The sequence below is a fragment of the Papio anubis genome, unplaced genomic scaffold (genome assembly GCF_008728515.1).
Source record: "Papio anubis isolate 15944 unplaced genomic scaffold, Panubis1.0 scaffold983, whole genome shotgun sequence".
In the NCBI taxonomy this organism is placed as follows: Eukaryota; Metazoa; Chordata; class Mammalia; order Primates; family Cercopithecidae; genus Papio; species Papio anubis.
In genome coordinates, this window is record NW_022170089.1 from 13,093 (window position 1) to 20,433 (window position 7,341).

Here is a 7,341-nt window from a genome sequence, read left to right on the forward strand (position 1 = left end):
GAACTTCAATACTATGTTGAATAGGAGTGGTGAGAGAGGGTATCCTTGTCTTGGAAGCACAGGCGTTTTCCTTATATAGTCACTTGATATTTTCTTCTGACTCAGATTGTGCACTGAAAAACGGCCACAACTAACAAATTAGGTGGGATTCTTACCATGTTATGACTGACTTGCTTTAATCTCATGATCCAAACTCTCCAAGTGAGAGAGAAAAAATCAATTTCTGTTGACCTGCTGAAATCAGAGTTGCCACATAGGCTGTTTTTGTTGGTTACTAGAAGCTGTTTGATTTGCCCCAGTTTGATTTGTCCCAGTGGAAAGTAATTTTTTTTTTTCTGAGAAAAATAGAGATAAATTTTATCTATAACAAGTTTACCATTCTTTAAAAAATGGCAACTTCACTCCATTTTGAAGTGTAAGATCCACCCGTCAAATACACAAACCTTAAGAGTACTGCTTGATGAATGTTTACAAAGTGAGCACACCCAGGTTAATTACCACTGAGATCAAGATAACCAGAAAAGCCCTTCATGTCTCATCCTAGTCATTACCCGCCACAAAGATAGCCACTGTTTTGACTTCTGTCATCATAGATTTGTTGCTTGTCTTCTTTTTGAGCTTTATTAAATTGAATCATACTGTATGTCTGCCTTCTTTCAATATTACATCTGTAAGATTCACCTATATATTATAGCTACACGTGTCAGTAGTTTATTCTTCTTCATGTGGTGTTATATTCCATAGTGTGATTAGCACAATTTACTTTTTTTTGTTGTTGTTGTTGAGTGCTTAGTAGTGGGAATAGCACAATTGACTTACAGGTTCTATTACTGATAGTCATTGGGGTTGTTTCCAGTTTTTAGCTATTATCATTACAGCTGCTGGGAACAGTCTTACACATGTCTTCTGGTGAACATAAGCATTCATTTCAGTTGGATATAAAGCCCAAAGTGGAATTGCTGTATCATGTAGTATATATATATATGTGTATATACATGTTCAGGTTTAATACATACTGGCAAAACATATTTCAGTGTTCATTCCCAGTTACATTCTCGCCACCAATTATATGAAAGTTTGAGGTGCTCTGTATTCCTGTTGATGTTTAGTTTCTTCAACATTTTCCTTTCTTTTTTAATTTTTACTTTTTTTGGGGGACAAAGTCTTGCTCTGTCACCCAGGCTGGAGTGCAATGTCATGATCACAGCTCACTGCAGCCTCAACCTCCAGGACTCAAGCAGTCCTCTCACCTCAGCCTCCCAAGTGGCTGGAACCACAGGCACATGCCATCAAGGCCTGGCTAACTTTTTAATTTTTATTTTTGTAGAGATGGGGTCTCACTGTGTTTCCCAGGATGGTCTCAAACTCCTAGGCTCAAGCAATCGTCCCACCTCAGCCCCCCAAAGTGTTGGGATTACAGGTGTGAGCCACTGCTCCTGGTCTATTTTTACTTTTTTAGAGACACGGTCCCCCTCTGTCACCCAGGCTGGGGTATAGTTGCATGATCATAAGTTACTGTAACCTCAAACTCCTGGGCTCAAGCTATCTTCTGCCTCAGCCTCCTAAGTAGCTAAAACAAACGACAGGTATGCACCACCACACCCAGCTAATGTTTACATTTTTGTAGAGATGGGGTTTCACTACATTGCCCAGGCTGGTTTTGAACTGAAACTGCCTTTGCAAAGATTATGACAGTGAGAGAAGTCTATCATGGTTGACTTCATCCTGCTTCTAGACTCACAGGCAGGCTGGCCTTGCTTATTCCTCAACATAGGCCAAGCTAACAATGGGAGAAATTTAGTTTATAGTTTAGCATTGAAGCAAAAATAATGACAGTCCTCCGTAAAACTCATCCCCTCTTTGTTCTGGGACTGAAACCAGCTTTGTAAGACCAATGAAAAGTCACAAGATTAGGGTTATGAGAGGAGACTGAATTCTACTAAAATGTAGGTGTAAAGATAACTAACCATTGTTCCCTAGATTGCTTTTCTATAATCCCTTACTGCTCAGGAGTCATGTGGCCAGAGGTCACAAGATTTGTGACTTCTCCAATCGCTCCTATAGAAAACATCACTATTGTAGAACCTAAGATGGGTCTTTTGAGATGTTTTCAGACTTTTGCACTCTGGCTACTGACTGACTCCACATGGACCTGTGGCTCATGACTCTTGTGGCCCCCACGCAGAGGCTGACACAGCACACAAGGACTGGTTTCTACATTTCTACAATGTAATCTCTAACCAATCAGCAGCACTCATACCCTAGCCCCCTGCCCACCAAATTATCTAAAAAAACCCTAGCCTCTGAGTTATCTGGGAAGCTGATTTGAGTAATAAAGTCTATCTTCTGCTTGGCTAGCCCTGCATTAATTAAACTCTTTTCTTTCTTTCTTTCTTTCCTTTTTTTTTTTTTAAGACAGAGTCTTGCTCTGTTGCCCAGGTTGGAGTGTAATGGTGTGATCTCAGCTCACCACAACCTCTGCCTCCCGGATTCAAGAGATTCTCCTGCCTCAGCCTCCCATGTAGCTGGGACTACAGGCATGTGCCACCATGCCTGGCTAGTTTTTGTATTTTTAGTAAAGACAGGGTTTTACCATGTTGGCCCGGCTGGTCTCAAACTCCTGACCTCAGGTGATCCGCCCACCTTGGCCTCCCAAAGTGCTGGGATTACAGGCGTGAGCCACCATGCCTGGCCTAATTAAACTCTTTCTTTGCTGCAAAAAACCTGCTGTTCTCAGTGTGTTGGGCTTTCTGGGCAGCAGGTAAGATGAACCCATCAGGCACTACATTAGGGTTTATCAGAACCAACTTTTGGGTTTGTTGATTTTCTCCTGTGTACATCAGCTTTCTCTTTAATTGGTTTCTGCTTGTGGTGTTATGATATATAGTTTCCATCTGTAATTCCTGGTTCATCATTCCCATATCCATTGTTGCGGTTTTTTTTCTTTTTTTAAAAATTACCTGTTCTAGGAACACCTTGTTACAATCTTTTGTTGTTATAATGTTGGATGTGTTAGACCCAACCAGCAGGCCGCAGTAAACAGAATCTCTCTTCTGTCTTCCTTTCACTTGCCCCAAGGCAGGACTCTAATGTTTCCCCGCCACTCTGATTTTGGGGTTTAAGGGGGGCAGTCTTGGGGACTGAGCCCCCTCAACCTGTGGGTTCTGACACCATCTCCAGGTTGATCGTGTTGGAACTGAATTGGAGAACACCCAGCTGGTGTCTACTGCTTGGCATGTGGCAAAAAAACCCACATTAGAGCACAGAAGTCTTCTGTATTATTGACTATTTTTGTTTTGGGTAAAAAAATATAAAATTTTTAAAACAAGGTCCTCTGTGTTGATTGTTGTGGTGGGAAAGTAAAGGAAAAACACAGTTTGAGACAGTTTTTCCTGAAACAGTGTTCTCATCTGTATTTTCTTACCTTTACTTTGAATTTATTTTTTTCCCTTGATCCTGTGAAAGGAAAATATCTTGGGCCCCCAAAATCACAAACCTAAAGGGAAAAGTCAAGCTGTGAACTGCTTAGGGCAAACCTGCCTCCCGTTCTATTCAGTCATCCCTCTACTCACTGAGATAAATGGGTATCTGATTGCCTCCTTCGGAGAGGCTAATCAGAAACTCAAAAGAATGCAACCTTTTGTCTCTTATCTACCTATGACCTGGAAGCCCCCTCCCTGCTTCCAGTTGTCCCACCTTTCCAGACGGAACCATTGTTCATCTTACATATGTTGATTGATGTCTCATGTCTCCCTAAAATATATGAAACCAAACTGCCCTGACCACCTTGGGCACATGTGGTCAGGACTTCCTGAGGCTGTGTCATGGGTGTGCGTACTCAACCTTGGCAAAATATCTTTTTAAAAAAATTCTGCCTTGGCACGCTGGTCCTGAGAGTGGTGGGTGCCACCCTGTCCTGGGTGGAGGGAGGGCCTAAGGGCCAGTTAAGGCCAAAGGCGGGAGCCGGGGGGTGTAGCAGACCCTGGAATGCGGAGAAGCCAGGGGCAGGCCCAGAGGCAGCAGTGATAGGCCCATGGAGGGTGAAAAGCACGGGACTGGGACCCAGGCCACAGGGCACCCCAGGAGGCGGGGCACCGGGTCACATGACACAGAACCTGAAACACAGGCACAGGCTCACAGTAAGCACATGGACAAGTAGGCACAGGTTCACAGGCCAGATGCATACCAAGCATGGCTGGGCCAGACACTGGGATACAGTGGTGGTGTTACACACAGACCACAGGGGAGACACGGCACTATGGGACACATGGACTTGATGGCCACAATGCACAGACCAGATCACAGAGCTCGAGGGATGTAGGAAGGAGCCTTTTGGCACTACTGCACTGGAATCATGTGAGACAAGGGTGGTGGGGCCTCTGGAGGTGCCTGGGGCGGTCCCCTGTGGCCCCACTGGGCTTAGTCCGTCTTCCACACTTCGTTGAGCAGCTTCACCACCTCATCATAGATGATAAACACTATGGCCACAACCAGGCTGACCTGCCCCGGAGCGGGACAATGCCCTTGTAGAATCCTTGAGCTCCTCCTTTCTCAGGATCTGCCAGAGGCAGTCCATCGAGTTCCAGTATTTGTGCGCCTCCAGGCCCTACCTGCGGGTCTTAATCACGTCCAGAGGAGTGTTTCCAAAGACGCTGGCTGTGCACACCATGGCTCCGAAGACCCCAGTGATCAGCACGTTCATAGGCTTGTTGGGGTTGTCCCCTCCGTACCAACTGTGCAGGGAATGTCATGACGAAGAAGCAGATGGCCTGATTCCAGCCCTGCTTCAGCACCGTGACTGTGAGGCCCTGATACAGCCCCTTCAGTCCTTGTTACCGCACAATCTTCCTAACCCGCGGAAGAATCCTCTGTACTGGGGGTTTAGGTAGGTGTGGCGGCTGAACTTCACCTTGATGGTCTTCATGGGGCACATGATCACCACGGCCTCAGCCACTCCAGCGCCCAGGCAGCACAGCAGCCCGCGTGTGCTGTCCAGCGTCCCTGGGAAACCCGCATGTGGTTGCTGAGGAACCAGAACATTCCGAACCTGGCGGTCGCCTTGGGGATGGAGCCGTAGAGCAGGGAGCTGAGGCCGCGTACAGGCCCAGGACGCCATGGTTGCAGACACTCGGCCACACCGGTCCCGGATGCTCTGGTACCGCAGCGGGTGCGAGCGCTAGTCCAGCTGCCCTGCGTCTTCACATACTGGGTGGGGAAGGTGATGTAGATCTCGATGCCGCCCGCCAGGCCGCCTGCCAGGATCGTCTTCCCCAGGAGCGTCAGCTTGACCTTGCCAGACGCGGGCGCGGCGGCCGCCAGAGCGCGTGGGGTTCGAGGCGCGGCCATGGCGGGCAGGAGGCTGCGCGCAGTGGCGGCCTCGGGTCCGAGACTTTTGAACTCCGCCCTCGAAATGAACTTTCTAAATTCACTGAGACCTGCCTGAAATTTTTGAGGTTCACAATCCTTAAGGTAACAGCTTAAGATTTTTCAGCCTTTCTCTTTTAATACATGAATTTAAAGTTACATATTTATCTTTAAATCCCTATTCGGGGATTCAACTTCTTCCTGGGTTAGTCTTGGGAGAGTGTATGTGTCCAGGAATTTATCCATTTCTTCTAGATTTTCTAGTGTATTTGCACAGAGGTGTTTATAGTATTTTCTGATGGTAGTTTGTATTTCTGTGGGATCAGAGGTGATATCCGCTTTATCGTTTTTTATTGTGTCTATTTGATTCTTCTCTCTTTTCTTTTTTATTAGTCTGGCTAGCAGTCTATTTTGTTAACCTTTTCAAAAAACCGGCTCCTGGATTCATTAATTTTTTTTTCTTTCTTTTTTTTTTTTTGCCATGGAGTCTTGCTTTGTCGCAAGTCTGGAGTGCAGTGGTATGATCTCAGCTCACTGCAACCTCCGCCTCCCTGGTTCAAACCATTCTCCTGCCTCAGCATCCTGAGTAGCTGGGACGACAGGCACATGCCACCACGCCCAGCTAATTTTTATATTTTGAAGGGTTTTTCGTGTCTTTATCTCCTTCAGTTCTGCTCTGATCTTAGTTGTTTCTTGTCTTCTGTTAGCTTTTGAATGTGTTTGTTCTTGCTTCTCTAGTTCTTTTAATTGTGATGTTACGTTGTCGATTTTAGATCTTTCCCACTTTCTCCTGTGGGCATCTGGTGCTATAAATTTCCCTCTAAACACTGCTGTAGCTGTGTCCCAGAGCTTCTGGCACATTGTGTCTTTGTTCTCATTGGTTTCAAGTAACTTATTTATTTCTGGCTTAATTTCGTTATCAGTAGTCAATCAGGAGCAGGTTGTTCAGTTTCCATGTAGTTGTGTGATTTTGAGTGAGTTTCTTAATCCTGAGTTCTAATTTGATTGCACTGTGGTCTGAAAGACTGCTTGTTATGATTTCCGTTCTTTTGCATTGGCTGAGGAGTGTTTTACTTCCAATTATGTGGTCAACTTTAGAATAAGTGCGATGTGGTGCTGAGAAGAATGTGTATTCTGTTGATTTGGGGTGGAGAGTACCGTAGCTGTCCATTAGGTCCACTTTGTCCAGAGTTGAGTTCAAGTCCTGAATATCTTTCTTAATTTTCTGTCTTGTTGATCTGTCTAATATTGACAGTGGGATGTTAAAGTCTCCCGCTGTTATTGTGTGATAGTCTAAGTCTCTTCATAGGTCTCTAAGAACTTGCTTTATGAATCTGGGTATTTCTGTATTGGGTGCATATATATTTAGAATAGTTAGCTCTTGTTGCATGATCCCTTTACCATTATGTAATGCCCTTCTTTGTCTTTTTTGATCTTTGTAGGTTTAAAGTCTATTTTATCAGAGACTAGGATTGCAACCCCTGTTTTTTTTTTTTTTTTTTTTTGCTTGGTAAATATTCCTCTATCCCTTTATTTTGAGTCTATGTGTATCTTTGCACGTGAGATGGGTTTCCTGAATACAGCATACTGATGGATCTTGCCTTTTTATCCAATTTACCAGTCTGTGTCTTTTAATTGGGTCATTTAGCCCATTTACATTAAGATTAATATTGTTATGTTTAATCCTGTTATTATGATGCTAGCTGGTTATTTTGCCCATTAGTTGATGCAGTTTATTCATAGTGTCAATCGTCTTTACAATTTGGTATGTTTTTGCAGTGGCTGGTACCGGTTTTTCCTTTCCATATTTAGTACTTCCTTCAGGAGCTCCTGTAAGGCAGGCCTGGTAGTGACAGAATCTCTCAGCATTTGCTTGTCTGTAAAGGGTTTTATTTCTCCTTTGCTTATGAAGCTTAGCTTGCCTGGATATGAAATTCTGGGTTGAAAATTCTTTTCTTTAAGAATGTCAAATATTGG

General features: G+C 44.5%; 1 pseudogene; it reads right to left on the reverse strand.

Moving 5' to 3' along the window:
• Positions 1 to 4,257: 4,257 nt before the first annotated feature.
• LOC116273634 lies at positions 4,258 to 5,465 on the reverse strand (annotated as a pseudogene).
• Positions 5,466 to 7,341: the final 1,876 nt, after the last annotated feature.